Source organism: Narcine bancroftii, chromosome 1, assembly GCF_036971445.1.
Source record: "Narcine bancroftii isolate sNarBan1 chromosome 1, sNarBan1.hap1, whole genome shotgun sequence".
Taxonomy (NCBI): Eukaryota; Metazoa; Chordata; class Chondrichthyes; order Torpediniformes; family Narcinidae; genus Narcine; species Narcine bancroftii.
In genome coordinates, this window is record NC_091469.1 from 302,924,939 (window position 1) to 302,952,736 (window position 27,798).

Sequence of the window (27,798 nt, forward strand, 5' to 3'; positions counted from 1 at the left end):
ATAGTCCTAGTAGACCCATGGTTTATATATGCTCCTGCTTCACCGAACTGATATACGCTTACCTCGATTCTGTTTTGTTCCCTGGTCAGGCCCATCCCCACCTACATCCCCAATACCTCATTCGCCCTTAATTTCAATAACTTCCATTTCCCCGAATGTGACTGCCTTATCCTCACCACGGACATCCAATTACTCTACTCCTCCATCCCCCACCCCACAGCGAAGGCCTCAAAGCCCTTTGTTTCTTCCTTGACAACAGACCCAACCAGTCCCCCTCTACCATACAGCCTCCTCTGATTGTTGAACTTGTCTTTGCCCTCAATAATTTCTCCTTTCATGCATCCACCTTCCTCCATTTCAAAGGGTAGCCATGATCCACACCTATGCATGCCTTTTTCTTGGCTACGTGAAGTAATCCATGCTAAAAGCCTTCACAGAAAGGCACCTCAACTTTTCCTCCATTTCATTGATGACTACTTTGCCTCTGCCTCATGCACCTATGTTGAGCTCATCATCTTGATCCAATTTGCTGCCAACTTCCAACCTGACATCACATTCACTTGGTCCATATCTAGCAACGCTCTTCCTTTTCTTGATCTTTTGGTCTTCATCTCTGGAGACAAACTATTGACAGAATTTCTATAAACCTGCCATGTCCCACAGCTACCTGAATTACACCTCTTCACACACTGTCCCCTGTAAGAATTCTATTCCTTTCTCACAATGCCTTTGTCCCCATTGCATCTGCTCCAAGGATGAGGTCTTCTATGCGAGATCATCTGAGATGTTTTCCTTCTTCAAAAACACGCATTTCCCCATTTCTACCATTAACTTGACTCTCACCTGCATATCCTACATTACCCGCACATCTGTCCTTACTTCCTCCACTCCCAGGTGCAAAAATGCTAGGATTACCTTGTCCTCGTGCACCACACCTGTTCCCCCCTCTGCCTTCCACAGGGACCACTTCCTCTGTGATTCCCTTGTCCACTTCTTACTTCCTACCAATTGTCTCCTTTCTACCTGCACTTATGACCACAGAAAGTGCTGCACACCATGTCCTTCACCACCATTCATGGCCCCAAACAGTCCTTCCAAGTGAAGCAACACTTCACCTGTGAATCTACAGGGATTATCTACTGCATCTGGTGCTCCCTTTGTGGCCTCCTCTACATCAGAGAGACTGGATACAGACTGAGAGATCACATCATTAAGTACCTTGGCTCTGTCTGCCAAGATAGCGTGGATCTCCTAGTGGTCACCCATTTCAATTCCTCCCCCTCCCCTTCACTTCACTTGCCAACATGTCTGTCCATGGTCTCATGCACTGGTAGGCTGAGACAACCCACAAATTGGAGGAACAACACCTCATATTCCAATCTGGGCACCCTCCAACCCAATGGCATGACATCGACTTCTCCGGTTTCCATTAACCCCCCCCCCCCCACCCCCAACTTTCCACTTCCCCTTTCTGACTCCTTTTCTCTAGCTCTGTCTTTCTATCCCTTCCCCTTTTTCTCCTTCCCTCTATTTCTGCATTCACAGAATTCCTCTCCTATCCAATTCTGCATTCAGAGAATTCCTTTCCTCTTCTATCCAAGTCCAATTATCACCTTTTGTCTATTTGCCTCTGCTTCTCCCCCTGTCCCTTCTTCTCTTCTCCCTGAGCCCTTTTATTCAGGTGCCTGCCTGTTTTACGCTCACACCACGAAGAAGGGCTCAGGCATGAAAAGTTGGTTATATGTCTTTACCTCCTCTGGATGCTGGGAGATCTGCTGAGTTCCTCCAGCATTTTAGTGTTTTTATAAATTGTAAAACAAGTCTATTTAAAATTAAATGTTATCAGCAGAGTGAGCTTCATTAGTTATGCTATCATATGCATGTTTGCAATTACATAAATAGTTAAATAAAATGGGCTTTATAGTAAAGCTGCATTCATCTGGCTTGCTTAAGTGGTGGGTGGTATCAAATGAAGATTTTCCAGATTATTGGATGCTATTCCAATTAATGCATTAACAACGTATATCAGGAGTTCCATGGAATGGAAATGTATTACATAACGTATCATAACTCAATGAGTTCTCATCTGGCAAAGATAAGAAAAGAGCTAAATCAAAAGGAAAATAGTTTCCTATTCTGGATGGCAAAATATTGGGAGGAGACAACGCAACTTGCAGAATTTGAAAATTGATTTAAAATGCTTCCTAGATGCGGTTCTAAGATTTGTTTTTTTCTGCCCCAGAAAGTTTTAAAATAAAATTGGCAGTGTTAAATATTATCTTAATTCAAAATATCATGACCTGCAATCTGTAACACAGAACACTGGTTGATGATTAAATCACAAGGTAGTTAATTTATTATATCTATTTAAGTTCTCCCCTTTGTGGACGTTTTAATTAATTTGAAAGGAATTTCACTGTTGCTATGTGATTTTCCATGAAATAGAAACAAATAAAACAAAATGCTTGTATGAGGTGGGATTATTAAAGACATTGTAATAATGAGATTTGTAATGCGGTTCCAAAGAAAGTTTCCTTATATTTAACGTTAAAAATGTTAACTGCTGTTTTAAGTTCAGTGGCACTTTTTTCCTTACAATGCTTTAAAATGAAGAATTTTAGTTAACTAAAATGGCTATTCATTAAAGAGTGTTTGGTGAATGCTCAGACAAATATTTTGAACATCAAATCAGTATTGCTACTGGTGGGGTCAACTGATGGACACCATTATTCATTTCTAGTACCTCAACAGGTCATTTAGAACAAATGAGCAGAAAAGGTATAATGAGAACAAAAATTCCTCTGTTAGTGAGGTTCCAAGTCAGCAGGAGTGGACCAGAGTTGAATTTACCAGAGACCTTGTGCACTACTCTGTCACCTTCCCTCCCTTCCTGCTTATTAAGCCAGTAGAGGGGGTCAGCAATTTCCCCCCTTTGGATTCCTTTGCCTTTTTTGTCAAGGAATACAGCAACCTTTTCTTGTTTCCTTCGATTGGTATTTAGATCACTTTCTCACACTGTTGTCTTATGCAATCTTAGAGTGGTTTTGCTGGTCCAAATATGCCAGCCTTCCTTCTTACCAGGAGAAATGCCAAACATTGCAAGTACTCGCTATGTTCAAATTCCTATGTTTTCTCAATGACATCTTGCCAAAGTCTAATCAGTTTTACAAGCTCGGTGTTCTAATTAACAACCATATCGAGCATTTTGAGAGAAATGGAACCATATCAAAAGCAAAATTCAATTGCTTGAGATAAATTTGAAGGAAGAATGGAAAATAAAGAGGGAATAGAAATTTATATTTAAATGTAGACATTTATATTTAAATTTACAGCACAGTAATAAAGCCCAACTGGCCCACAAGCCCGTGCCATCCAAATACCCTAATAGACCAACAACATTTTGACAGGTCGGAGGAAACCGGAGCACTCCGAGTCAACCCACGCAGACACAGGGAGAATGTACAAACACCTTACGGACAGCTCCGGATTTGAAGCCGTGTCACTGGCACGGTAATAGTGTTGCGCTAACTGCTATGCTAACCGTGCCATCCAAATGTCTTGTTGATTTGTAGTTTTCACAATCGAGCAGGTTTTGTTTTGATGGGTACTCGACATTGGAATGCAGCTAACAATTTGAACATAGCAGGCACCTCTGCACAGTCATCAGCAATCTATAATCTAATTTTAATGAAGGTTTTGGGTAGGATTAATGAAAAGATTTGTAGTAAGAAGATTTGTAATGAAATTCCAAAGAAAGTTTTCTTGCATTTAATGCCAGAATTTTTTTTACAGCTATTTTACACTCAGCAATGCTTTTATATTTTAGGTTTTTTTTAAGAATTAAGAATGTAAATTTGCTGTAATATCTGCATTTGTAAAATAGTTATGTGCTCATGCACATGTGAGCATATTATTTAGCAGAATGATAAACATTTGGCAAAATATAAAGAAGAAATTTCTATTAAAACAGTGCAGCAATATATTTGTCACTTGAATGGGCAAGTAGGTGTTTGGTTTGAAGTCTTCTCGAAGGGTTGGTATCTCAGACATGCAGCAGAGCCTCAGTGTGGCCCTGAAATGTCAGCATAGATTGAGCGTTCCACTCACTGGAATGGGAGGTGAATGTGTCATTTTCTGGTATGAGGCTACTGCCACATATTGGTATTGCCTAATGCAGAACAGGACAGTCTGATAGACAGAGAACATGAACTGCCTGAAATTTCCTTGAAGAAGGCTTTCAATTTGAAGCATCAAGCATGTATCCCATACACTGATGCTGCTCAACCGACTGGGTTCCTCCAGTGGAGTTTGTTTTCTTTAAATCCTCAAATTGCAATATTTGATATTTCACTAATGGAGGCTGAAAAATTCCCAGGCAGAAAATGAGGTGCAGGGCCTCAAGCTTACATTGGGACTCCATGCAGGAGACCCCAGATAAAAGTGTCAGATTGGCAGAGAAATGGAGGATTAAAGTGACAGACTATTGGACAGGTACTCTTGTAAGACTGAACAGAGGTGCTAAGCTGATCAGCATTGGTCTTCTCAATGTAGAGGAAAACATTTTGGTGCACCCAAAATGGAACAAGAGAAAGAGAAGTGGTTCAGTTTAGCCACTTTTCTGCAGAGCACAGAGACCAAAAGGTGAAATGGAAAAGTATTTCCTAGGTCTTTATTTGGTGGAATTTTCTGTCTTTTGATACTTGATCACAAAAGATGTGCCTTCATTGATGGCTCTGTGTAACTGACTTCTTAGCAATCTGAAATCCATGTGACTGCCTTTGACAATCAGTTCCAGGCTGGTGTTCATTGGCAGAGAAAAAAAAGGTGGCACTACCTATTCCAACATGCAGATCCAGAAGTGTTTGAAGCTATGCTTAATATATGAACATGCCAGTGGAAAATTCAGTAAGAAATTGGAGCTACTTTTTATGCCTGCAAGTTACACATTGAAAGTTCTTCCAGATGATCAGTTTTTTCTGGTGCAGCTGGCATTCCTTACCATTTCTTTTCTCTCTATTATGTATGACAATTATTTATATTAAAACACCTCTCACACCTGTTTGTTTTTAAATTATTAATTCATAACTCCTACATTTGCAGCACTTTTACATTACGGTAATAGACAACGATCTCTGAGCAAAATGAGTCACCTGTACCAAGGGACTGGTATTGCAGATTTCAATCTGCTTTTCAATCATTTAAATTCACTTGTAACCTGATAATTATCTGTAGCAAAATCCCTGCTATACAGTAGTTTCCTCTGTGTAGATTTTATGAACAAGAACATGCACTTTAAAGATACCATGACTGATATTGTTTAAAGCAGCAACCATGATAATGAGTAGATTAAGATTTTATCTTTAAACAGACTAAATTAGTAAAACTTAATCTCATTTAAAGTTGATAGCTAAAACAGTTATGCAACAGAGATCCGCTCCCTTCCATCGACTGCCAGATTTCCAAAATTAGAGATGAGAGGGAAATGGGTGGTTCAAAGCTTTTGGAATTTGGTGATTTTGGGGTGGGGATACTTGGGAGATTAAATTAGTATATCACAAGGAAAGAGAGTTACGCACACGTCGGGAAGAAGAGTTTAAAATGGAGCATGGGTCAGCGCTCGGTGCTTCAGCAGAACAATGAAATTGTGATTCATTAGCAGGTACAAATAAAATTAAAGCAGCCATCTGGAGGGTGGCCAATGTGTGGCCCTGTTTAGGAGTGGAGAGTTAGAGGCTTTGGCTCAAGAAGAAGCTGAGAAAGTATGACAGGCAAGGTCGGGTAAGATCTTTTCAAGTTAACCCAAAGTAAGCTGTTGGAGATGGAATCTAGGGCAGTGGTATGCTCCTATTGCAGGATGTTGGAAATCAGAGACACCTGCAAGAGGTGCATCCATCTGCAACTCCTTAAATTTGTGTTAGGGAACTGGAGCTGAATGACAGAAGCTGTGAGGAGACAGTCACACCCAAGAGGCAAGAGATAGGGGAGTCAGCACAGAGCAGCCCTGTAGTCATTTTTCTCAACAAAAAGTATAATGTTTTGGATACTGTTGGTGGGGATGATCTGCTAGGGACAAGTCATAGTGGTCAGGTCTCTGGTACAGCGCCTGGCCCTTCAGCTCAGAAGGTGGGGGGCAAGGAGGAGAGAAAAGCTAATACTGATTTGGGATTTGATAGAGGAACAAATAGGAGGTTCTATGAACAAGATCGAGACTCTCAGATGGTATGTTGCCTCCTAGATGCCAGGGTTAGATCAAGTCTCTGACCCTGTGTGATAGTACAGATCTATCACCAATGTACATAGTGTATATAGTTACTGTATCTAGACTGCTTACAGCGATTGGCTGAGAGCTAAGCCATGCCTATTGTCTGGGCCTTAAAGGATTGTGTCCCTAGCCAGGTTGGATCATTCCGGACTGGTCGGCCACCTGTGAAGAGCTCCTGTCTTTTGCTAATAAAAGCCTTGGTTTGGATCAACAAGTCTTTGATTCTTTCGACGAGCTCTACACCCTGGTACCTGGAAGTCAACATATTCTCATGTAAGAGGGTGAGCAGCTAGATGCCATAGTCCATGTTGATACAAATGACAGATAAGAAAAGGGATGAGGTCTAGAAGAGGGAATATAGGGAGTTAAGTAGTAAGCTAAAAAGCTGGACCTCAAATGTAGTAATCTCTGGATTGCTGTATGTGGGGGATTTCAACATGTCGGTAGAATAGGGAAAACACGGTTGGAGCTGGATCCTAAGAGAAGAAATTTATCAAATGCTTTCAAGATGGCTTTTTAAAACAGCTTGTGGCTGAGACAACCAGGGCAATGGAAATTCTGAATTGGGTCTTGTGTAATTAATAAGAGTTAATAAGGGAGCTGAAGTTACGAGAACCCATTGGAGGCAGTGATCATAATATAATGGAATTCATCCTGCTCTTTGAGAGGCAGAAACTAAAATCAAAAGTGTCAGAACCAGTGGAATAAAGGGTATGACAGAGGGATGAGAGGGGAACTGGTCAAAGTTGATTGGAAAGATACACTAGTAGGAAAAATGGTAGAGCAGAACTGGCAGGAGTTTCTGCAAGAAATAAGGAAGGTGCAGGATGTGTCCATTACAAAACAAATATTTGAATAAAAAACAACTATGGCTGAAAAGAGATGTTAAAGTGAGTAAAATCAAAGGAAAGGACATAAAAGGCAGCAAAAATTACAGGAAAGAGGACTTGGAAGTTTACAAAAGGCAACTGAGAAGGTTGTTAGGAAGGAAAAGGTGAACTTTGAAAGGAACCTTGAAAATAATATCAAAAAGAATGCTAAAAGCTTTTTTTTTTAAGTACAGTATATTAAGAACAAGAATAAAGGTGAGAGTAGAATCAAGACTAATAGAAAATGATGCTGGTAAAATTGTAATGAGAGACAAGGAGATAGAAGGAGAACTGAATGAGCATTTTGCATCAACCTTCACGATGGAAGACATTAGCAATAAACCAGACTTTAAAAGGTGTCAGGGAAGAGATGTGAGTGCAGTCTTGATCACCAGAGAGGTGTTGAGGAAGCTGAATGGTCTAAGATTGGTATAAGTGTCCCAGACTAAATTAAATGCACCCTCAGGTTCTGAAAGAAGTAGCTCTAGGGATTGTGGAGGAATTAATAATGATCTTCCAAGAATCAACAGATTTTGGCATGGTCTGGTGGACTGGAAAATTGCAACGTTCACTCCACTATTTATAAAGGGAATGAGGCAGCAGGAAGGTAAATATAGACCTAATATCAATGGTTGGAAAGTCAATTGTCAAGGATGAGGTTATGTGACTTGGAAGTATGCTTTGGGAGGTTTGCAATTACCCCATTTTCAAAATTATTATGAGGCAGCTCAATTGAGATTCATTAATCGGATGTTAGATGTTTTGTGTCCCCTTAGTTGGGCCAAGGTAGAATTGACTGGTATACTGGAACCTTGCCCACATCAACTTGTATTTAAATGGAAATCTGTTTTATTACAAAGATATAATGCACGGCTTTTGAAACACTTAATAGGGATTTGGACTAAAAGGAACTTATTAATTCGTTCAAAAGGTAAAATATTGGTTCAGGCTCCAATATATCAAAATAAATTAATTCCTTTGACATGGAATAATAGATTTTTAAGAAATTGGCAGATTAAAGGAATAAAGTTATTGCAGGATTGTTTTGAAGAGGGTAAATTTTTATCATTTAACCAACTTAGAGAAATTTGGAATTTCAGGGAATTCTTTGTTTATTATCAAATTAGAGCATGAGTGAAAGAAAATTTTGGAAGAGAAATGAATATTCCCAAGTTAACAAAATTTAAGTTTATGATTTATCATTTTTCGGATAAGGGTTTTATTTTGGAGATATATGCGTTGTTACAAGGTACTATGGATAAAATAAATTTAGATAAATCTAGGATTAAATGGAAAATGATTTAATTTGTGATATCCATCAGACCGACTGGGAGATGATGTGTTTTGAGGGTGAGAATAAATTGTTTAATGTAAGATACAATATGATCAATTATAATTTTTTGCATCAGTTATATTTAACTCCTGAGAAATTGATAAAATATGGATTTCATAACTCAATTGTGTTTTCGATGTGGATCATGTGTTGAAACCTTTTTACATTCTGTTTGGGTTTGTGATAAAGTTCAATCATTTTGGTATAAAATTAGGGAATTTCTTCAAAATTTGTTTAAAATTCAAATTTTTTGGTTGGGTTATATTGTTCAATTTATGGGCTTGGTGTTAGATAAGTTTCAGACAGCATTTCTGCATTTAGCATTGATGGTAGCATGTGTTGCAACTTCTTGGAAAGACGAAGTTGAGATAAATGTAAATCGTTGGCATAATGAGCTGAAGTTCTGTATTTATATGGAAAAAATAACAATTTTCATGACAATTATGATTTTTTTTGTTAAGATGTGGTCACCTCATTTGAAATGTATGAATTCAGTAATATCTTAAACTATGATAAATATTTTCTTTAATGCTTCGCTTGTGGGGGTCTGTTGGGGGGAGTGGAATAGTTGTAGTTCTAATTTTTTATATAATGGATTTTGTAAAAGTTTTTGTTTGGAAAATATTAAATAAAGTTTTTTTTTAAAGTATTAAGTTATGGAGTATCTGGACTTGCTTGACAAGATAGGCCAAAGTCAGAATGATTTCCTGAAGGAAAAATCTTACCTGACAAGCTGATTGGAATGCTTTAAGGAAGTGACAAGCAAGCTCGATAAAGGAGATGCAGTGGATGTTGTGCATTTGGATTTACAAAGGATGTTGATAAGTTGTCGCATATGAGGCTGCTTAACAAGATGAAAGACAATGGAATGACAGGAAAAATACCAGCATGGGTAGAGCACTGGCTGATTGGCAGGATACCAAGAATGGGAATACATAAAAGATCCTATTCTGGTTGGCTATTGGTTTCCAGTAATGTTCTGCAGGGGTCAATGTTGGAGCCACTTTTAAAAAAAAATATGTTGCATGTTAATGATTTGGATTGTGGAATAAATGGCTTTGTGGCCAAGTTTGTAAATGGTACATATATTAGTGAAGGGGCATGCAGGGATGAGGATAGAGGAGCTGCAGAGAGACTGAGATAGATTAGGAGAATGGGGAAAAAAGTGGCAAATGAAATACAATATTGGAAAGTGTATGGACATGCACTTTGGTAGAAGGAATGAAGGGGCAGACTATTATTTGGATGGAGAGAAAATTCAAAATGTGGAGCTGTGTAGGCACTTGGTGGTCTTCAGGCTGGATACCCTAAAGGTTCATCTCCAGGTTGAATCGTTGGTGAAGCAGGTGAAAGCATTGTTGACATTCATATCTCGAGGAAGTCCAAAAATCCAAATGCCAGAAACCTGGACCACCCGAAAATCTGAACTTGAAAACTCTCAAACTTTCAAATTTAGCAGGTTTTTATGTGCGTGCAGATGCAAGTGCCACTGATGCATAGCAGCATTTTTGTTTTTCTTTAAAACTGGTCATCTCGATAAATAATATATTCCGTATTGCTAATGAATAAATTATCAAATTTTCCTGTTTGTCTCTTCTTTATTCCGCTTTAAATTTGAATTTTAAAAGCACTGCCTGAGAATCCGAAAGTCTAGACTGACTCAATCTCCAAACAGTCTGGATTTCTGGACTACTACTGTATAATCATCCATCCTGCTCTAATTAGCAGTTTTCCAAGAGAACTTGGCTTTATTTAGTCAAATTTCAATAATGAATATTTGAAATGTTAGAATGCATTACTCTGGGGAAACAAAAATTATGCAGGACCATTCAGAAAGTGTTAAAACATTATATTGGCTCCGATTTCCCTCATTCATCTTTCTATGCTCATTTTTGGGTGGAAAATGCTTCCTGGTAGAGGAGAAATAATTTGTTTCATTACTTTTTAGAGCAGCATTGTAGATTCATTCATAAAAGATGTTTTTTTTTTCTCTTCTGATTTGGTCACTGCATCAATTTTTAACTCTGGATTCTTTCTGGAGGCAGTACAGAATCAAAATCACCATGTGATCTCAGCCCTTCACATACTTGCCTTTACCTGTCAAGAGAAGTTCATTTCTTTACACACAAATTTGAATTAAATTCCGTGAGGTCAGAGAATGGTCTGGTGTCAGATGCATGATCAAGATTGCAAATCATTTTCAACATAATAACTGGATGATGCTCAATCTAACCCACCACTTCTCTGCTATTTGTCCACTGCTCCTTTTGTATTTTACAGCTCCACAGTAGCCATTAGTCTTAAGGTGTTGCCAGTGGTCATTGCCACAAGGCAGACTGCAAGCACCAACTGAACCTCAGGAATGCCTTCAGCCAGAATGACCTGCAACTCTTTTGATAATTTGCCACTGTCCAAAGGATTTTAATGGCTTTAAAATGTGTTTTCCTTTAAGCCAAAGGATGAGGGTAAACTCACCACACTCCATCCATGTCAAAAACTGCAACCTGCCAAAAAGATGGTTATTAACATATTTTGGGTTATAACCAAAATATTACTAAATTGTAAGCACAGAGTGAAACACTAAAGTCTGTAGATGCTGCAATGGTCATCAAAACACAGAAATGCACCAGTCTTGCAGCATCTATTTTGGGCCTGAGCCCTTCCTCGATGTACGAGTGAAAAAGGACAGATGTCTGAATTAAAGGCTAAGGAAAAAAGGGGGAAGAATGGGAGGGGGAGGAGGGCAGACCAACAAAAGGTGATAATTGGACATGATAAAAGGAAAGATGAGAATTGAATTTGGCTCTGTGAAAGAAGTCAGGGTAAATGGAATAGAGGGAGATAGAGCTAGAGTTGAGGAGAGGGGAAAGAAGATGGGTGGTTTCAACAGAATCTGGAAAAGTCGGTGTTAATGCCATCCAGATGGAGAATTCCCAGACAGGTGTTGTTCCTCATCCCAGTGCTTTGTCTCTCTCTATCTCACTCTCTCCCCTTTTCCTTCTGTCTTCTTTCAAAGAGCCAAAAATCAATTCTCACGTTTCCAATGATGTGGGTCTGTGGGTCTGTGGGTCTGTGGGTCTGTGGGTCTGTGGGTCTGTGGGTCTGTGGGTCTGTGGGTCTGTGGGTCTGTGGGTCTGTGGGTCTGTGGGTCTGTACTCATCCACCTCTCATTCTTTCCCTAGCCTTTCATTCAGATGCCTGTCTTTTCACTCATACCTTGAGGAAAGACTCAGGCTCAAAATATTGCTAATATATCCTAATATCCCATGTTGTAAGCACTCATGATTCAAATTTCCAGAAATGATTTGAGGCACAAAAAATCATGAAAATCACTTTACCTGCATTTACTTTTTAATTGAGTTTGCCATTCAAATGAATGGACATATTTTGTGCAAGGAGAGGACTTGGTCCAATTTTATTCTCTTGTTAGACTTGTGCACTGGCAATTCAGCTCCACTTTATCTCTGGCTCCTGTATTGCAATGCCCAGATATGGCGGTCAGAGGATAAACTGACTTGTGACAGAGGATCTCCTTTCAAACAAACCACCATGCACAGCCAAGTCCACTTCACCCACATTGTTCTGATCATTTTTAACAATGGAGAGATGGGCTTTTTTTTCTGGCAAGTTTAAGTCCAGATGGATGTAGTATGTTGAAGAAAAAAAAATAATAATAATTCTTCTGGTAATTTTTTAAGAATGTAATAAATTGCAGCAAGAGAGTTATTCAACCTTGGATATTGACATTACTGTTCAAAAGGTTTTGGGGAATCTCCCTCCTCTGTCATTTCCCTGCATTAACCCCACATCCTTTGATCCTGTTGATGTCTGAAAAATCCTAGTACATTGAATTATTTCATCAAAAGGCTTCTCATAAATTATAATTCACTACACTTTAATCTCTAACAGGAGATAAATCTATAGTAACAGAGTTCTACAACATGGAATCATGTCTGTGCCAACCAATCTAATTTTGTCTTCTGCATTCAGGTAATATGCATTTTCAACCTTTCCATGTTTCTGTCCAAATGTCTTAAGAATCACAATTACATTTCTCATCAACCACTCCCTCTGCACTGTACTCACCACCCTGAGTGAAGAAGGTGCCTCAGTTTCATTTTTTTAAAAATCTACTTAAATCTCTGCCCTCTTGTTTTAGACTCCTCCACCAGAGAAAGACCATAACTATCCTTACCCCTCAATTTTGTTAAACCTTGACAAGGTCAATTCGCATCCTCCCCCCACTTTTGCCTTCCTATGCTACGTCCAGGGAGAAAAAATTGTAGCTTATCTATCCAGCCTTTTAATTTAAGCTGGGTGTTTGGCACTGCACACAATACTCCAGGTGCAAACTTGCTAATATTTTGTAGTTATAGCATGACATTCCTGTTCTAGATGCCTGATCAGTGAAGGTGAATGCACCTTCTGCACCCAGGCTACCTGTGTCACTTCCATTGTTTTTTTTCCATAAGCCGACAATTTAATTTAAACAGAATCATGAATTCATAGAGAAGCACGTTTTTGATGGCTGAAGTCTTCCTGTGCATACAACACTACAATGTCTTTGATGACATTTCATCTGTTTCTTGCATCTCTGCTCACTCCTTGTCCCTTCTCAGAGAGAGCAAAGATACAATTCCCCTGGTGCTCACTCAACAGATCACCTCCATCAATCACTACCCTTCTTATGCATCTGCAGAAGAGGCAACACCCACTCTTTTCCCTCATCCCTTCCAGTAGGAGAAACTTACCACATACTGGATGTGTAATTTGTGATGTTTCTTTGTTCTGTCTGCTGGGTCAAAATAAAGTCCAGCTGCCAGCATTTCAATTCTCCATTCCATTCCCACAGTGATTTATCTGCAACTTTCCCAATTCTTCCAAAGAGGCCATGCTTAAGTATGAGGAACAGGACTCATTTTTCATTTGTGCTTGTTACAGCCATTTTGGACTGTGATTATGACAGAACTCCACCCCAGTTCTGCTGCTAGTCCTCCCATGTCTCATATCACCTTAGTTTTTCTCTGTCCACTGACACTGCCGATATGCTGGGCATTTCCTACAGCCATGACTAGCCTTTCCCAGTGTTGATATGCCCTTTTTTCTCTCACAACCCCAGCACCTTACCCGTGACTGCAGGAGATGCAGCATTTGTGCCCACACCTCACTCACTACGATCCAGAGCTCCAAACAGGCCTTTCAAGTGAAGCAACACTTGTACAACCAGAGGACTTATTTACTGCATCCAGTGCTCCCTTTGTGGCATTCTCTACATCAGAGAGATTGGTCGCAGAATGTGAGATCACTTCACTCAACTTCTCTTCACCATTTGCATCAACAGTGACCTCTCAGTGGCCAACCATTTCAATTCCAAGTCACATTCCCATGCTCACATGTCTGACTATGGCCTTGTGTACTATCCCACCCAGACCACCCGCAGATTGGAGGAACACCTTATTTTCCTTTTTGTCCATAATCAATTAGTAACTTTCACTTAGAAAGTTAGCATGATCTCAGAACATTGCTGATTTCCTTACATCTTGTTTTTCTATATTTCAAAAGATCTTAGTCATGTGGTTATAATGTTAACTCCTTGTATGTTGTTATGCTTCACAAATCCAGCAACCAAATAGCTTTTTCAACAGCTAATTTATCCTTTTACCAAATGGAAAAAGTGCAGAGTGCTCAAGTTCTACAGGTATTCTTGATAGTTAAATGGGAATGTACTCACAAGTGAACCTCATGTAAGAAATTCCACATGACTAGTTTGTTTTTGTCTCAGTGTGGTAAAAGGAGGACATGATATCAAAGCAAAACAAAATCTGAAGAAAGGATTATTAATGAAATCCATTTAGAAATTAACAGGGAAATTGTATTCCATGATTTAATATATCTGGGACAGTCAAACCTCCAGGCTTCACAGTCTCTCTCAGATGTTAAAAATAGGCCATCTACACTGAGCACTAAAATGTCATGAGCATCAACAGAAAATAATCACATTTTTAGTGGAATATTACAAGACAAGTAAGCAAAGTTGTGATCTAATTATACAAAGCACTGATTAGGCAGAACCTGGCATATTGTGGATAGTTTTGGGCATCACAGCTTGTGTTTGTTTTGAAGTGCATACAGCAATAATTTTGAAAGATGATACCTATATTCTGGGGGTTAAATATACAAAAGTTAGGGATGTATGCCCCAAAACATTCAGATTTAAGAAGATTCCTATCACCACCAAGATGTTTTCTCTGGCCCCATTCGCCCAACTCTTTCTCCCAACATTTCTTTACCAATTTTGCCCACAGAAAAAAAAATGTCCAACTGATTTTGATGTCCATCAAGATTATCTTTAAACTGTGCATGAAATGCTATTAATATTTATCTTTCCAATGAGCTGCAAAGCTATTGTAATGCAATTCAATCTTACTCCAGCAGCTAACTTTTTAGCTTTATTTTCCATTAATGTCCAGAAAATAAAATGACTTGAATATAGATGTAATTATAAGCTATTTGTAAAAGTTTAACATGCCTTAAGTAAGATAACAGAAGCCTTTGACAATAGATACTCCAGCCAGGAAAAACAGCAACTCCACATCGACCCTGTCAAGTCCCATAGTAATTTTGACATTTCAATTAGATTATTTTCTAAATTTTTCTAGCCTCCTATGAGCATAAACCTACTCTGCTTTATCTTCCCCATTACTGCAAACTTTTTTTTGCTGTACTCCCTCTTTTAAATGCATATCAGCTACAAGACCAAGCTATGTCAAGTTGTTGTGAGTGAGGAAACAGGTTTGCTAGGTCGCAAAGACAAGGTCTCTGGACACAGTTTTGGTAGCGAAGGATATAATTTACAGAAGGCAAGTTTGGGAAATGATAACAGATGCCACACACACACACACACACACACACACACACACACACACACACACACACACACACACACACACACACACACACACACACACACACACACACACACACACACACACACACACACACACACACACACACACACACACACACACACACACACACACACACACACTACAGCAGCTGTGGGAAAGTAATAGTGGACAATAATAACAGACATGGGAAAAATATAATACACACAATGAAATGGTGTGTACAATGATCAAGGAAATATCACTATAATGCCCCATCACACCTTGGCTCAGTGCAGTCACAGTTCTGTATGACAAAAAGACATTAATTAAATGTTCCCAATTCTTTTAGCAGTGCAGATCTTACCACCAGTTTCTCCAGTGCCCTTCCATGTTTCTAGGCCTGGAGTGAAGCAGGGTAGTCCCAAGCTAGCAAGGAAGAAGAATAAAGAACACATGGCACCTTTATAGTGCTGGAAGGTCCAGCCCAGCTTGTTAGCAGGGTCCAATGTCTCAGATAATCCAATTACAACAGCCAATGGCCCAAGGCCAAGTACAGGCAGGCTGGAGAGTCCAGTCCAGGTAATTCACCTGGATCCAATGGCAAAGTGTGCACTAATGGGTGGAGTGGAACCAAACCTTGATTGGCAACTGGTGTATCCTCCAACAAGGTTGGAGGCCATGCTGTCACATGACAGTCACAACTCTTCCCAATTCACCAGTATTCTAGGTTTCACCAAGACCGTAAATGATTGGACCATGTTCTCATAAAGGAGTTAATGGTTAGCCCAATAGTAAAAATGCCAATATTCATTCTCTGTTTATCAGTAAAGAAAGTACATATGTTGATGGAGTAAATAATTAAAAATAAACAAATATTAGGTTGGCCCCTCTAAGGAGTTGATAGAAAAAAAGTTAAACAATCTTGTTGAAATTATACAACACATTAGTGATTTAGTATGTACAGTTTTTTTTTGTTCCAAAAATGGATTCATTTCTCTTGCAGTCAGTGCAGCTTTGGTTCACTAGATTGATTCCAAGAAGGAAGCAGTTAACCTACATGATGTAGAACAAAGTTACCCTGGACTTGGTGCATCAACTTGAGGATGCAGTGCAGGGATAAATGTTTGGCCATTATAGACTGAGAAGAGGAGAAATTTATTGGGTTGGAAATCTCAATCATAGAAAATGTAGATTCAAGGGCTTCATGGATAGATATTTGGAACACTGGAAGTATGGCAATTGAGTGGCATGGGATCAGCCACGATCTCACTGAATGACAGACCAAGCTAGAGGGGCCATATTATAAAACATCTCAAACATTACATTTACTTCCCCCATGTGAATAATCTTTGTGAATTGAACAATAAATCACAAATGATGGGAAGAATATGTGGAAGACACAAATCATATGAGAATGAGAAAATTTGCATAGTTCCCTTAAAGACTTGTTTTCAAATTGTTTCTTTTATCCTTGTCAGCATGTCATTTAAATTACTTGACATATTTGACCTTCAGTTTATAAATATTCAATTTTAAGGTTAGGAATAAACCTTACACTTGATAAAGCTGAATTTAGTTAAATTTCAACTTAAATGACTATCCATCAAATTGCTACCAGCCCCCAGGGTGAACAAGTTAAACAAACTTGCAATGACAATCAGAGTTACCTATAAAAATGAAATGAAGGTTGATGTGTTTGACATTTGAGTTATTTTGGGAAATAATTCACAAAGTAAGAATACTTCCAGCTTGTGCCTTACTTTCCATCTCTGGGAGTATATTCCTCTGAGGATCAGCCTGGTCTAATGGCCATTATTTAGTACCCTCAATGGTTGCATGGAGTGTAACCAATAAACATGCACTTTCTCGACTCCTCAATTTCCTGTATCCAATCATAAACATCTTTTCAAAAAGATTAAACTGTAATTTATTGAACTATTTATTTTTTCTTGCATTTTTTTGCCCATCTCTGCTAATTTGCTGATAAACTATCTTCTCCCATGCGCAAGGCCCTTTACTGAGTATAAATAAGTAAGTCATTAATCAATTCAGCAAAATTAACTGCAGGAAAAAACAAGCTACAGGATGAACTCAGCATGTCAAGCAGCATCCATGGTGGCAAAGGGATGGTGAACATTTTGGGTCAACTGCCAGTTGAGGTGATGAACTGCCTACTATTTCTATCTCTTCTGGCTCATCTATTCAGGCTGAGCAAGGAAGTACTTCCTGGTTGTTTTGAATGTTGTCGGCAGCACAAGAGTTATGGCGGGGGAGGGCGGAGTGAAGAGGAATATAAAGGCAGAAGACGTGGAATGAAGTAGGATTAGACAAGGGGATTATACAGAAGAACACCATTATCTCAAAGTCTTTACTATTTATAGATTCTTGCCATGGCTGAGACCAAGAGTGCAACGTGCCACCTATTTCCTCAATGTTCTGAGGTTGTTGGTGAGGTAGGTCTCCTCCCATCTATTGCAGCTGGCAGTGGTTGTGTTTCATTCTTTTCTGGTAGAATAAGGTGGCACGGTTTATGCAGTGGTTGGTGTAACGCTGTTGCAGCACCAGTGATCGGGGCCAGTGTTTGTATCCGGTGCTCTCTGTAAGGAGTTTGTACATTCTGCCCCTGTCTGCGTGGGTGTCTGCCAGCTGCTCCAGTTTCTTCCCAACGTTAAAAATTTTCTGGGAGGTTGAGGGTTGATAAGGAGTAATTGGGCAGCATGGGTGTGTGGTCGAGATGTCCTGTTACCATTTGTATGTCACATTTTCTAAAAAATTGAAAATGTAAATGAAGTATAACAATGAGTCTCTGTGATGTGTCTTGCCTAACTGCTGGTTATGTGTGTGTTGCAATAATGCTGAAAGTATGGGTTTGAGTGTTTGAGTAGAACTGTTGATTACTGGAGAATTTATGAGTTTTAGAGGTGTGGAATATGGAATCTTGCAGTCCAGATAGACTTTGTTAACTATCTGTGATGCCATTAAACTTCTACTGCACTGGGGCACCTGACTGCCCACCTATTTCCCCTGAAATCTCATCTTGGACCTTTGTGGTTTGCAGTGATCCACCTTTGCAACCAGGATTCCATGGTTGACCATTTAACCTCAAATCACCATTTTCCTGATTATCACTCCACTGTCATCCAGCAGAGGTTTGTTTCCCTGATCACCTTCCAATGAATGCATACCCATCAGTTAATGCAAGCTTAGTTTCTACTGATTTGCAGGACAGGAGACAGTTTGCATTCAGCAATCAGTATTTGAAGAAAGCTCATGTCCAGTGACGTGAATTTTCAGGTGCCACTGTTTCCACAATATTTTATTTGTTAGTTGTTGTTAGATTACACTTTAAATTACTTCTTGGCTTATTTTAAAGAGCTCTTTCCCGTGATTAGATGTTTATGATTCACTGGCCCCACTGATAAACTGAAAGCAGGCATGGCACTTTTAACTGAATGGTCATTAAAGTACCATTTATTTTGCCATTGATGAATAGTTTGTGGTTTAACATGCTTTCTTGTTTGAATAGAGAATCATTGTTTACCATTAAAATACCATTCACTTACTTTTTTGCATGAGTAAATTTCTTGATGATGCTCTCGAGGGAAAGTGTTGAAAGGAAATTATAATATTAAGATTTACAAAGATGAACATGCATTGATCAGTGAAATATTTTACATTAAAACTTCCCCAGTCCTGATTTCTTTTTATAGTGGATCCAACCAGCTCTGCTTCAAGTGGTCAGTGGGCAACCCAGAGAGATTAATCCCCTCTTCAATAATTAGTCATGGTTACTTCAAGAGTGGAAAACAGATTATCACAATAATTAGATTAAATGGTATGGTAAATTAAATTAGTTTTAAAAATCCTCACCACATCTGGAATTAGATGGGGGAGTGTCAGTGATGGCATCAATCATACTACCATTGGGCTGAATGCCATATCTGTGTACTACAGAATGAAACACCTGAATAATACTAATTCTCAACAGACATTCATGAAGAGGAAAATAATTAATGATTGATCTCTTCGGCTTGATTAGACAATGGTATGGTGATGAATGTTGCATTTGTGACTTAGAAAAATGAAATCCATTGATTCATGGGAAGAAGACAACTCAAATTCATCACATTGCCTGAAATTAGAAACTTCACTTGAGCGTAGAGATTTAAAATACCAACCACGTTTCCAGACCAAACAAGCAGGTTAAGGGAGTTTAATAGTTAAAAAAAAAATATGGCGAGATTTGAGAGACTAAAAATTGTTTTCTCTGGTTGAAGGTCGGTGAAAATGGATAATCAATTTACAGGTGTCGCAAAGTGTGAGGGAAGGTAAATTTGGTGAACATTTTTATATGGCGAGATGTTTATAAATTAAATTCTTTTGCATGATGAAATAAAAACATAAGCCAAAACATATGCAATAAAGGGAACTGTATAGCAAGATGTACAATTGTTTTTTGGGAGGTCCAACAAAACTAATTGTACATCATTCTGGTGCCCAAGAAAGTGACGGCAACTGGACTAAATGACTTTCAGGCAATGGCACTGACATCTATGGTCATGAAGTGTTTTGAGCAGCTGGAAATAGAAAGCATCAAAGTGCACCTTCCAGTGACATTGGATCCAGTTTGCCTACCATTCAAACTGGTCCAAGGTAATGCCATAACCTTCACCGTTCACTCCGTCCTGGCCGACCTCGAAAACGATGCCTCATATGCCAGGCTGTTGTTCATTGACTTCACTTCAGAATTCAACACAATCATACCTCAGAAGCTGGTGGATAAACTGTCCTCGCTATGACTCAGCATCCCTCTCTGAAACTTGGAAAGACCACAATGTTTTCTGGCTTGGCAGCTAAACCTCTAGCCCCATCACGCTGAGCATTGGTGTATCTCAGGACTGCGTGCTTTGCCCACCTCTGTTCACGTTGCTGATTCACAACTACAGTGCCAGATTCAGTTCCAACAGAATCTTGAAATTTGCAGATGATACATCAGTGGTTGGCCTTATCAGCAATGCCTGCCACATTGACCACCGCCAGTGGGCTGATATCGCCTCAAACCGTGCATCTTGGCGCCTCACAGTTTGGCTGGCAGCAGCCTCCTTTGAAGAAGACTGCAGAGCCCTCCTCACTGACAAAAGACAAAAGAGGAAAAACCCAACACCCAACCCCAACAACCAATTTTCCCTTGCAACCGCTGCAACTGTGTCTGCCTCTCCTGCATCGGACTTGCCAGCCACAAATGAGCCTGCAGCTGACGTGGACATTAACCCTCCATAAATCTTCGTCCGTGAAGCCAAGCCAAAGAAAAGAAGAAAGAAATAAGAAATAGAGAGAGGTTGAAAGGCTCGTAAAATGGTATGAGAACAACAACCTGAGTCTTAATTTGAACAAAACAAAGGAGATGATTGTGGACTTCAGGAGGATGAAGGTCAACCATTCTCTACCATTCTGTTGTGAAGAGCACAAAGTTCCTTGGTGTGCATATCAAGGTCAGCCTATCCTGGACTCACCACACCACCTATTTGATCATGAAGGTGCATCAGCACATATACTTCCAAGGGAGCCTGAGGAGGTCAAGGCTACTGACCCCATCTGGACAAATTTTTACAGTAGCATAAATAAGAGTGTCCTATCTGTCTTATTCATTGTGTGGTATGACAGCTGCAAAGCATGAGACCGGAAGTCTATATAGAGGATTATTGAAACAACTGAGAGGATCACCAGAGTCTCACTTTCCTCTATGGACAACATTTACTGGCAGCATTGTCTAAATCGGGCTCAAGGAATCATAGAAGACCCTTTCCATCCGGTACACAGTATCTTCAGCTCAGTCCCATCAAGAGGGAAGATACAGGACTGTCAGGCTAGGGAATAGTTTCTTCCCTCAGGCTGATGAACAGTATCCGATAACTGCAAAAATCATCACAAATACTTATATGTATTTATTTTGATTATTTATGTGACCATTAGGTACTGCATATTATGTATTTTTGAATGTGCACCATGGTCTGGAGAGAAGCTGTTTTGTCGGGTTGTATATTTATATACAATCAGATGATAATGAAGTTGAACTTGAAAGCAAAATGCTGGAAAAACTCAAATGGGTAGGAAGCACATGTAGAAAGAAAAATAGAGACAATGTTTTAGGTCAAGGACCTTTTATCAGAATTGGGAAAGAAAGAAAACAGAAATTGTATTGTGTAGCTCTCTCCGCCGAAAATCAATATGACTAGAACTTGTATTGGTGACCTGACTAGGTGGCTTCAGAGCTAACATATATCTTCTTAATTCCACGCAGGGTGTTGCTACTGACAGTGAATGTTTTCTCCAGAGAGACACATGCTGTGGGTTGCTCAGTAATGAATGTGTTGGCCACATTCCATTTCAGAATGTACTGGGGTAGGCTCAGCAGGGCATTTACTGAGAATTAAAGACCTCAGCAGGAGGCAAAACATGCCCATCGCCAAAGAGTCTATTTCCATGAGTCTTCAGGAACACCACTACAGAACAACATATTCACAGTCTTGTGTTTCTCAGAGCCATGGGTTTTGAGGGGTGATCGAGGTTGGAATTTTAGCCTTTTTACAATTTAGATGACGGCACTGATTTTTTACTGAATACGCTAAAGTGTGCGGAAATATAAACAGATGATGTATATATTGTATATAAGAGAACAGAGATCTGGTGAATAGATTAAACTGTGGGAAAATGTGAAATTGTCCATTTTAATAGAACAACTAAAAACATTGAATATTATCCCGATGGTGAAAGAATGCAAAGTGCTGAGGTTCAGCGGGAATGATTTGCGCTCAATTTGTGCAGCATTGTCATCTGCAGCCAGGGAGTTTCCGTCCACAGAAAATGCTCATGCATTGTTCCCTTGTTCTTGTAGAATTGTGAGCTGTGTCCATTCAGAACAGCAGTTATCTCACATGTGGCATTACCTGCTCACAAGTAGAACTCCACTTTCAGTTGGGACATCAAGCTGCAGTGTGGTGACATGCTCATTCCTCGAGCTTCAAACTTCTCCCAGACCGATCGCAAAATCATGCTGAAAATTCATGGAGGCAAAAAAAAGACATCAGGCTTCTGTCTGTGCCTACAGAGCATTAGTCACCTGAATATGTATGTGCAGTCTGAATGCATTGTCATGGAGTTTTTGCAAAGATGCATGTGTGTTATTCAAGGTAAAAGGCTCCATGCAACCTCCTACATGACCATGTAGACACTCTTTTGTATTTCTCGTCAGATGAGGCAGGTCTGGCAGTGCATTCACTATTTTGCTATTCATCTGTGTCAACCTTGTCATCAAATTCTTACCAAGCAGTATGGATCAAAAAAGCTCAAAACAATATATTCACGTAGTAGATTGAATATATTTGAAATTAGAGCACACCCTGCTGTACCTTGCTGTTTCTCATTCCTTGCATGGCCGATCTTTGAGGTAGGGTGAGGAGAATCAAACACATTGCTCACGGTACTCATCTTCATCATAACCTCCCACCTACCTCTCTTTCTGTTTCCATTCTGCCATTTTGATTCTGCTCTTCCTGCTGTTCTAGTCAAAGGGAAATGGGGACATCTCCTCCCAAGGGAAGATCTAAAGACAGGACAGGAGACAATCAAATATACAAGCTGCATCTAAAATATCTTGTGACTATGCAATACTAATAAAAACATATAATGGTGATTAAAGGAATTTTGGGCAGGTGGAAAAAATGTATAAAAACCAGAGATGATCCTTTTTATGACACAATACTTGGATCAGAATACTGAAACCTGCTTGCACTTGGAAGTGGTAAAGTCCAGTAGCTTGGATGCCTAACATTGGAGTACCGAGTGAGTCAGATCAATTAGTCACTAAATAGTGTTTACTCCATTCCCAGTTCAGTGAGATTATTTCTTATTCACATGACTGGCTGACTTGAAAAGTTATTTGGCACTGTGTGCATGTGTTCACCGCAAAAAGGAAATAACATAATATGTGCAAATATATTTCTGCATATTGTAAGCTGAGAAGTTTATTTGTTCCTGATTGTGCAATCAAGGATCTTATGATCCTCATGATCAAGGAAATAAAAATTCCCATCGGGTCGTGAAAGGAAGACATACTCCTCTTAATTGTCTTAAAGAAAATTCACACATGATAATAAATAGCCAGACCTTCTTTAATCTACCTCCAAGGATACAAAAATAAATGTGCCTGAGAGAAAAACAATTCCTTTCCTTTTCAAGGTCTAAGAGGTTGATGTTTTCCACAGGGTCCCATTCAATTCATTTTTCTCTGTGTAACTATGGGATTGACATATCCATCTTTCTGTATTATCAAAGCCTATCATACATTCACCAAGACAACAGACAGGGAGTAAAGCACAGTGATCTTATTGTAACTTGGCATTGTACATAAATGTCCAAATGAGTAAGAGGCATTGTTTATCTGTCTATACTTCACAATGGTATCTCTGTCCTTGTAAAACCACTCACAGTGGACTACATTGAAATAAAATCAGCCCAAAACAACTGTCACTTTCGGCAGAGACCTAATTTAACAGAAATCCAGCTTTATTATCAACTCGGAAAGGGATGTGAACACTTGCTGGAAACACTCTGCAGGTTATGCAGCATCTGTGAAAAGGAAAACAGTTAATGTTTTGGTTCTGGAGCCCCACATGTGAACTGAAATTTTAACTATTTATAATTCTGCTGATTCTTCCTGATCTGCTGAGTGCTTATAGCATTTTTACCATTTGATTTCATATCTTCATCATGTGTATTTTTTTAACAATTTTCTTTCAATGTGGTCACTAACTCTGGCAAACCATGTCATACTTGAAGGGTAAAGTAGAACCAATGAGAATTGGTGAATAAAGGTACACAAACTTTTCCTAACATGTCACAAAGCTTAAACGACAAGGGTTCAGTACTTGCTTCTGGTGCTGTCTGTGTGGAGTCTGTATGTTCTCGCTGTGATCACATAGGTTTCGTCTGTGTGCTCCAGTTTCCTTCAGCATCCTAAAATTTATGGGTTGATAGGTTAATTATCAATTAAATTATCCCCTGTGTGGTTGAGTAGTAGGAATATTACAACAGGAATATGGGAGTTAGATTCATGAACAATTGCTACCCTCCATCAGACTCCTCAAAAATTCTGGGGCTCATTTAAGGACTCTTTTGCACTTTATTGTTTTTTTACCTCTTTGTATTACACAATCACTCTGTTTATATTTCTTTATTTGTTTGCATGTGTATATTGTGTACATTTTTTAGCACTACCAATTTTACCTCATCCACAGGAAAAAGAATCTCAGGGTTGTATGTGATGTCATATATGTGTTCTGATAATAAATCTGAAGCTGAATCTAGATCATGTAGGATCCAGGGTCATTGAGCTCATTGGATACACAATTGGCTTAGAACCATAGAATGCTACAGCACAGAAAATAGGCCATTCAGCTCCTCTAGTCTGTGCTGACCATTATTCTGCTAGTCCCATTGACCTGCACCCATTCCATAACCCTCCATGGCTTAGTAGAATTAGTTCAAGTGGAGGGCTATTTTCCAGATTGGAAGTCCATGACCAGTGGTGTTTTACAGGGGTCAATGTTGAGCCCACTATTGTCTGTCAACTGGATTAACTTCTTGGATGGCAATGTAGGATAGCATGCTTATAAATTTGCAGATGATGACAAAATTTATGATGTAGTAGACAGGGTAGAAAGGAAGAAGGGTTTCTTCAGTTACAGCAGGTTCTAGATCAACTGGAAAAATGGACAAAGGAATGGCAGACAGAATTTAAATGAGCAAGTGTAAAGTGATGCATTTAGGGAAGTTAAACGATAGCAGAAATGACGGAGATTGACAGCATAATTACTACATGGATAGGACAGGTTTTGCAGGGTGTAGGCCAAATATAGGCAAATGGAACTTGATCAAGTAGACACCTTGGTCAACATGAGTGAAAAGCTTGTTTCATAACTATGACTCTACTAATGTGGGTAAGGGTAGAATTAATGTACAAATGTGTGTTTGGTGATCACTGTTGACCTGTTGGACCATCTCTCCATTCATCTCATCCATGGCCCTTTCCTTCGCAAGCGAAGATCAACACGATGCCTTCTAGCTTTTCAGCTTTTGGCACCGTGTGCTGGGGCAAGGACTTGGAGGTGAGTGCTTGCCCAGGACAAATGCCTCCCTCTGGGTCCCAGGCCACTGAGCCTGGTGGAATGCGAGGCACGACAGCCAGAGTCGCGGAATTGCCCTGCAGTGGTCTGCTTCAAGATCATGCTCGCTGGCTGTTGCCCTTACGGATCCTTCGCCCACCGGGTTTGCTGCTGCAGACTGCTATGGAAACTGTTTCCCGTGCTCTGTCACAGCTGCCAGCCACTGCTCCCAAGCTGACATGTTCTATTTTCCAGGTACTGACGGCTGGGTGAGCCGAGCCCAGGGATTTAAAGTCAGAGTTGCCTTCTTCTCGCCTTTGCCTAAAGAGGCAAAACCTGCAAGGCAGCAAGAGGACCATAAGATGTGTTTATTTGTTGTATCTCTCTTTGACAGTGATGTTAACATCTCCTGGGAAGCAGTGAAGCAAAATACCTTTTTCAAGATTATTTTATTGTCATGCAATAAAGGAGAAAATGCGATATTATACAAAATTTCCTTTAGTCGACTGTAAGGCAAAGAGTATAACATTTGGAACTGTTGGGTTTAAAGGATCATCATCAGGGTGGCACAGTTAGCGTAACGGTTACCACAACGCTGTTAGAGCACCAGCGATCAGGTCCAGGGTCTGAGTCCCATGCTTTCTGTAAGGAGTTTGTATGTTCTCCCCGTGCCTGCATGGGTTTTTCCCTGGGGCTCCGGTTCCCTCCCACCATTCAAAACGTACCGAGATTGTTGATCAATTGAGTGTAATTAGGCAGCATGGCCTTGTGGGTCAAAGTGAGCTGTTACTGTTCTGTACCTAAATTTAAAACATTTAAATTTAAATTATATTTTCTTCCAGTTTCTCTTTTATTTATTTTTAGCTGATTGATTTAGAGTCACAGATTGGCTGCAGTTCAAAATGAAATATTTTGGCCCATTGAAACTTTGCTATCATTTTTCTTCATTATTTCAAAATCACTATCTATTAAAAAAAAACAAGATTGCCTGTGCCTTGTGAAAATATTCCCCACCTGTCCTGTTATTTTAAAAATATACCATGTGATATTTCTCTGTGTTACATTTTATCTGCAATTCATCCAAGCTATCTGAATCCCTTTGAAGTTAAACATGATCTTATTCACTATGAATACAACTTCTAAGTTTGTGCCAGGTATAGATTTAAATCCAAGCAATACATCATCTCAATCATCCCAGCACAAACACCTGAAAGGACACCACTGTAGCCTCTCTTCCATTCTGAAAAGCAAGTGTTAACCACTTCTAACCAACAAGTGCTGTTCCAAATGCTAATGCACAGATTTTGTATAAAAATGCTACTGCTTATCTTTGAGATACCAATTTTATAGTTTAGTGGGTTTGAAGGTTCACCAAGCCGAGTTTGAAATTGATTTATAGTGGTTGAATAGATGTTTACGTTAAAGCATGATGCTTGCAGGAATGTTTAATCAGACCACACAATTGTCTGATACCCTTAGCGTGCTGAGTATTCAGCAATAAAGCATTGTGTATTCTTGGCCCTGTCCCTACAGAAATGTAGACAAGGAAGATTTAATTAAGAATTTCAATCTCTTGGCATTTTAGATTTCTGCACATTTTTTTGAATGTACATTCTTTGCTTGAATAGCAGTATGTTTTTTGTTAAATATTCTGAATTCAAAGCTAAGTTGAGTGGCATTCCTTTCCAAAGCCTTTGAAGCTCATTATCTTCTTTTTCACTTTTGGACTGTCATTAATATTGCAGAGGATAATGTGCAATTTTGCAACAAATAAAATATTGTGGTGATATATCTGCGAAAATCTCATTATCAGTGACTCAGAATTGTTTGTTTTTGCATGTTGAACGGACCTGATAGCTCAATATACTGAATCAACTGTATTATGTGCTTCTTTCACTGCGACAAAAAAAAAGTTCAGATCATGACAGTCAGCGAATACAGTCATCATCAGAAAAGAAAGAATCTACTCAAGTAATGCAGAGCGGGTAAATGCCTTGAAAATCAGTTTTGGTTTCATGTAGCATGTCAGACTTTCACAAGCCAGTGCTCCGAACAATAAGATAAGTGGGGGAGGTTTGGGGGAAGGACCATCAACCAGTTTTTACTTACTTGGAGCGGTATGTTCAAATACTCTGGAAACCCTAGAGGATTGGAATGCATAAATACATGACATAAGCCATGAGGCAGACTCTCCTGGGGAGAGACTAGATGCTTGTGGCACTGCTCATTGCTGTAATGGAGTCCTCACACTTTGCAAAATTATTAAAAATTTCTTTTTGCAGCT

The 27,798-nt window shown here is 39.4% G+C and overlaps 1 protein-coding gene and 1 long non-coding RNA gene across 9 annotated transcripts in view; one reads left to right on the forward strand and one right to left on the reverse strand.

Annotated features, from left to right (window-relative positions):
- LOC138751904 (uncharacterized) overlaps nucleotides 1–23,734 on the reverse strand; it is a 51,729-nt gene extending 27,995 nt beyond the window's left edge. For both annotated transcript variants that reach the window (XR_011350256.1, XR_011350254.1), the window contains exons 1-3: nucleotides 23,518–23,734; nucleotides 22,863–22,954; nucleotides 22,299–22,405 (exon numbers count right to left, since the gene is read on the reverse strand). This is a non-coding gene — a long non-coding RNA (uncharacterized lncRNA). The remainder of the gene's footprint in view (nucleotides 1–22,298; nucleotides 22,406–22,862; nucleotides 22,955–23,517) is intronic.
- Nucleotides 1–27,798, forward strand: part of LOC138751912 (leucine-rich repeat-containing protein 4C-like) — a 568,103-nt gene that overhangs the window by 198,191 nt on the left and 342,114 nt on the right. The gene's annotated exons all lie outside the window — the stretch shown is intronic.